Source organism: Acanthisitta chloris, unplaced genomic scaffold (assembly GCF_000695815.1).
Source record: "Acanthisitta chloris isolate BGI_N310 unplaced genomic scaffold, ASM69581v1 scaffold18715, whole genome shotgun sequence".
NCBI lineage: Eukaryota > Metazoa > Chordata > Aves > Passeriformes > Acanthisittidae > Acanthisitta > Acanthisitta chloris.
Genome location: NW_008675557.1, coordinates 1 through 6,716, shown reverse-complemented (window position 1 = coordinate 6,716; position 6,716 = coordinate 1).

Genomic DNA, 6,716 nt, shown 5'->3' with positions numbered 1-6,716 from the left:
TGATGATTTCAGGAATTTCAGTATCATGTAGCAGAGCAGTGGCAAAACACCAGGTTCACTGGAAAAACAGCAGTGGCAGTGACACATAGGTCCTGTAGGCAAAAGTTCTCCCTTACTATGATCTCTTAACTCTTCTCTACTAGCTCTGACTTTGCCTTAAGCAAGGCTTTGCTTCATACAACTGATGAGTTCAACACACATCCAGAGCAAAACACCAAATATGATTGTTTACCCAGGACAGATATGCAAGTGTGAAGATGCATTCCTTGTGAGTAACATCTATTTATACACAAGGACTACGAGCTGTTACAGTGGTGTCAGTAAAATTCTCAATGACTCCACATTACATGCTACCTAGCCAACTCAAATACCCACATTAAAGAATGTCAGCTGTTGAACTCTTGTCTACTTCTTTAATTTGCAGATATCCACAACTCAACCCTTGATATACAGGTTTGCAAGTTTGGTCTCCTGAAAACTTAAGACACATTTTGGATAAACAGATTAAAATCTCAAACTTGTAAGAAAGTAAGCAGGTGCTAAGCAACAGGCAACAAGCTAGTCTTACCCAAGTACATCTCAAAGAGTATCTTCCTCGCATTGTATGACTCAGTTCCTTTGTCAGTACTTTTTGGTAGCACTTTAAATCATATTTCAAATATCCACTGGGGCACAACTAACTGTTTTCTTCAAGTAATTTAGCAAATTTGGGTGTAAGACAGCACAGTTTACCAAGAGATTGACTTGCCCTATTTTCTTATGTTTTTAGTATTAAAAATAAATCCCAAAGCCCACTTATTAGAGGACTACAGGTTGCACAGGTTAACAGTCCCTTTCCTGAGACAGACACAGGGAGGGGAATACTGCGGCACACATGCACTTCCACCACCAATCCTGTTGTCCAGTTGTGCACGTAATGATCAATGCCAGAAAAGTTAAGCCAGAGAGTCAGCCAACAGTCAGTCAAATCAAGTATTTCCAGGACATTTACAGAAAGGGACCTCCTAGTCCTCAGAACTACATGAACTCTAAGATGCTCTAAGTTCACCAGAAGCCAACATCAAACCCCAGCTGAAGACAATTAGATGCTCTTAGACATCCTGCACATTTCTGTAAACATGTATGACAGACTAGAGAGCAACAGGCTTTGAATCACAGCACACAAAATACAACTAGTTGCTACAACTGTTGTCCAAGAATTAAACAGCTACATGGAAATGAATGCAACAGCTGTGTGCACATTCCATTTCAGCTAGGAAGGTCTTAAACTGCAATACTTATAGTTGGTTTCCATGTCACCCAAGAAAAATTATTTGGGAATAAAACCCTAACTTAATATACTTGGAACAACACTTAAAAACACAGCCACACAAGTAACAAAACCACCTGGCAAAGAATGTTTCACAGATCCACAAGTACTAACTCTACCAGTTACTAGCACCCACTATGCACAGCTTCAAAGCTGTGCATGGGTTAACACCAACTTCAAGGCATTATCTGCAAACGTGTACTTCTGCTTCTTGATTATGTATTACCATTTGCAAAAACTTCCTCCAAGTGCTGTCATCCACACTTTGTACACTGTAAAGATGACAGGCAAATGGTATTTTATTACATCACCTTAAAAAGCAAGAAACTGACATGCCCATCTGTCACATGAAGAGACGTGATGCATTATCAACATGGAGCTAAATGAAATTAACAGCAGGGTGGAAAAATGCATTGTTCTATTGTGATTCAATTAGCTACTCTTTTCCTCCAACTCCCAAGACTGCTCACAGGCTACAAGTAAGGACTTTTCAAAGATTAAGAAAATTATTTTCAAATAAATATTCTATTCAGGCTAACTTGCAAAGTACAAAGCATGAAAGTGATTTTGATAGTTTAACACATGTCCACAGGCTGTTTTTTACCTTATTTCAGTCAGTGTTGTTCTATAAATACTCCAGTAAACTGCCAGCAATCTGGATCCTTGTCTTTCATGAGTGAAGATGAGCTAGCAGGAGATCTTCTGTTCATATGGACAATTATTACACTTACTTTGAAAAGAATGAAGCACTTCTCCTTATGGGCAAACTCCTCCAGACCTGAACATCTGCACCTTCTGCTCTACCATAGCTTCACTGTCTATTTCTAGATGCTATTCAGTCAGATGTGCAGAATTCCTGCCTATACCCAAGCCACGGGCTGAAAGGTTAATTCCCACACACCAAACTGTTCTAAATGTCATAATGAACAATGTTCCTATTAGTGTATCTGGAGTAAATTTCCATACTTACAGAAGGATCTCTTAAATTCATGCCTGTCTAGTGACATACTTTAATCAACAGCTAACTATGTTCACAGACATTAAACTTAACTTCTTTTTTTAAACTAAAACACTTTAGATGTGAGAGGAAACTAGAAGCAAGAAAAAATGACCAACTGTTGGGAATTCAGTTTTGCTGGGGTTTTTTTTAAACTGTTATTTATATATGACTGAGGTACTTGGTAACAATCACTTACAAATACTCCTGAAGGGATTAAAAATGCAGGGATGTAAACAGCAGGGGAAAGATAATAGGAAGCAATCAATAAACTACATCTAGTATTTGGAATACTACAATCAATTAGCAGATTATAATGCCTGGAATGTACCTATTAAAATCCATTACATTTGCTGGTTAGTTATTGCAAAAAAACAGGTCCCTCTGAGCTGCTTCCTCCAAGCCAAAGTATATTTTTTGAAAAAGAAATTCTTTAGAAGTTTGAAGATTTAATTTCCGATAAGCAGAGTTCTAATGCGAATTTGTTATTTTCACAGCCCAACAGGTTATCTCCTATCTTCTACACATACCAAATTCATAATGTAAAATGCACTTGTCAGTCCACAACAAGATGATCATCCTTTTTCCATACACAGTGAATCTGCTACTGCACACCTGCCTGTTAAAGATACTACTCAGTGGCCTCAGAGGAGGTTAAAACAAATACTCCCATTTAGATTATACCACTTACCAAACTGCTTCCCATATTCTGACCACTGATCTGATGCTGGCATAGCACTCAAGAAGCTTTTTTGATTCCTTCCTCCCACACTCCTCAAGTGACACACTCATTCCAGCTGCCCATGATATGCTCTAATAAGCCATCACCACCACTTTCATTTTAAGAAGTAGTATTTCTTAAATATCTTCAAACATTTTTCCTGTTTTCCCTAAATCAGAAGCAAGTCTGCTAAGAGCTGACCCCTTACCAAGAGTATCATCAGTTTAGTTTCTAGGAAGTTGTTGACTCCTAGGACATCAAACAAGTCTGCAAGTTTTCATGTACTTCTGGTAACTGTAGCATGCAAAGAGGAAGCAGACAGGCACATATATCACACTGCTGCCATCACAGTTATGAGGGCTGACTATACATAGCCACATCAGTGCCAGATTGGACTAATAGAGTCTAATATATTCTCATTCTTTTTTGTTACTAAGGTTGAACCAGACACCAATTTAAGCAAACTACTTGACTTGAAAAGTTCACAATAGCATACAGGTTTGTAACATCCAGTAATTGGAAATAAACCTTACTTGAAAGAAAACTGAGCAAGTCAATAGGGCTAAAAGTCAATGGCTAATACCAGTTTATTTTTATAGTCCTCATTCTACTTTCTCACAAGGAACAGCTTTCTGCCACAGAAAACTAGCTACATAAAAGCTTCTCTCCCCATCCCTCTGTCCCCCCAAATATGCTTTTATATAATCTGTGTAGTGTGGTTCCTGCTTTTGATTAAGGATTTTCCTGACTACCATACAAAAGCCTCAACAAGAGCTACATGAAATTCAAATTAGTGACTGTTTGCTCTCTACTGAAAACAAACAAACAAAAATCAATCCCTCACATGTACTTCAAAACGTCCATTGTATTTGGAACACCATTGAATCTTCTTTTTTCCACAACGGAATTTTGGAGAAAAACATTAATTCCCTGTCATTTTTACCTCTATTTTTCCCTCCAGTGTGTTAATTTCATGCTTAACTGGGGAGGATTTTTGGTTTTGTGCTTTAAGAAGAAATATCATGGCTCCAAGCACTTAATAAGCCAGACTGAGAACAGAAAAGATACATGTGAACTAGATTTGTCACCCTGTTGTCTTAAGCAGTTGGAGTGTATTTTGGGACCCGTAAGATGAATTATTCCAATGCAAAGTTAAATGCACAGGAACAATTCCATCTGTGGTTACAGCTATATTTAGTGAGTTCAGGTCTTAACTTTCCAAGTATAGATCTTAAAATAAAAATTACTACTTGAAGCTTGAGCATTAAACAAACATCTGCAAAAAAGGTTTTCGAAACTAATTCACAGCTGTTTACACATTTAGCTGTTTAAGAACCTGAACAAGAAAAATAATGTCCAAATAATTTATTTCCTTGATAAATGAGGCGAGAAAAAAAATCTAAAACTTCCAATTACACAGATTTTAACTAACAACAGTCCAGCTTGTTTGTGTCTATACAATACATTCTGTTGACCAGACGTATTGCACTGACTGAAATTATGGTTAAAATAAATAAGCATTAAAAAAAAAATAAATTAAGATCTTCCAGCAGCTTGAAAGCAGCCTGCCTCCTTTGTGTTTCACAGCATTCTTAGCACTGGACACACAGATGCCCTCCAGCACAAAACAGTGCTGGCAATTTCTCAAATTAGCCTTTGAGTATATGCCAAATAGCTAAAAAGAAATATTTAACAAACAAGGTCTAACTGATTTTGTCCATTTTAAAATCAAAACTGTTGTTAAACTTCCTGAAGGAAAAAACCCGACAATCTCACCTTTCCACAACTCTATACATAAGTTTGAGGTGATGGTGATGCTGTTTGTTTGGGGCTTTTTTTATTTCACTGTACAGTGGAAAATTTCCCTGCAGTCAGTACAGATGTTGAGGGGTTTCATTCATAATTAATTTGTGACACTTGTCCTCCACTCCACCTCCCAAATCACTTACACCAGCACTGCATGTGAAGTTAACACAGGAAAAACAAAAGGGCATTTTATGTTAGTAAGCATGTCTAAATTCTACACACTCAAGGTGCTGTGACAGTCTCTGAAGACAAAATTACATCTGCCTTTCAGTCCCCCTAAGGAAGTGAATAGAGGACAAGAAATCAGCACTGCCAGTTTTGTTCCCAACAGAGCTCAGGTGTACATGTGTATGATTTTATGTTTGGTTTGAAATCCTATATGTTTCAAAATATGACAATGTAGTAATTTCTACCAAAAAGCTCTTTCAAAAGGGACATAATATACTTAGAAAAACAACTGTTCACAGCATTGAGATATGAACAGAAGACAACAGGTTACAGAAATAAGTGAAAAACGAAGTATTTCACTAAAACTGGCTTTAAAGAAAACCATAACAACAAAGCCAAAAAGCCATGTGATGTTTCTAAACAAGCAGTATAACTTTATGTCATTCACAGCACACAGCTCTAGTAACAGGATGTATTCTCACATATTAATGTAGCATTTAAGAGTAAACTTCTTGAATTTTTCCCATAAAGACTTACAAAATCTCTTGTAACAAATGCCTTCAAGTTTCCCTTTTCTAGCAGTACCAGCATATCAAATTTACTATAATTTTGAAGCTGTCAGTCAGAATATCAAACAATGTGGGCTGTGCCTTGAAATATGTCTGGAAACCACACGTGTCCCCATTCTTAACAGGCATTTTAGAGAAGTTTGTTGTGATCTGGGAGACAGCAATATTCTTCCAACACTGGCAATGAAAAGAGATTTGAAGCATTTTTTTCAGAGATACTTCAACATGGTTATTCTTCAATGTCCAGGGTTATATTTCAAAGTGTCAAGACTGCACCATCAATGAGTCTGTCCTTAGCTTTGTAATTACATGTCCCAACAGTCAGGTCTGTACTTAGAAATAAAGCTTATGCAACACTGTACTTACAGAAAGTGCTTCATAAATGTTGAGGCTGTAACTAAAAGCAAAAAGAACGCTAAAAACTACACCAATTAATTTTCATTTTCGAGTAAGTGATACTAAGTTGGTTTATCCAAGAGCTATACTTGTAGAACCAAACTAGACAAAGAATAGGTACCAGCCACAACTGCATATGTGTTCTGGCTTCTTCACAGTGAGATAACTAAGCAATAAAGAAGGCTAAGCACAGTTGGCAAGTAACTTTGAATCCGACACATCAAATAAAGCCTAAAGGCAAAAACATCAGATTGGAAATGATCATAAAAAGCAGGTCTGTAAAGTAATTGTTTGAAAACTACGTACGTGGAAAGGACAAAGAGCAATGGTGTGGCACAGAGCCACAGAAGGAAATCACATGCAATGCAGAAGCGTAAAGACTAAAACAAAGTGAAGATGCCAATGAATGGAGATGTTGGGAGCAGTGAGAATAGCTCCAGTGTTTAAACACAACGTTTACTTAAGCCTCAGCAATCAGAAGTAAATACGCATGCAACAAATACTAAAATCACATCACTGTTAGCATCAAAACGATCTTATACACGCTCTGGAAATGGTCTCTACTCTGGTCCTAGCGGTTCACTGTAAAATCCATTGTAAGTAACAGCTGCACTAGAGGAGGGTGGAGAGCAAAACCATTCAGAAGACAAGGCAGGATGTACTATCACTAGTGCCTGAGGTAAGCAGCCAAAGGGGGAGATGAGCTACACAAAACAACTCCGTTCCAAGCAGGCAGGAACAGCAGCTCCT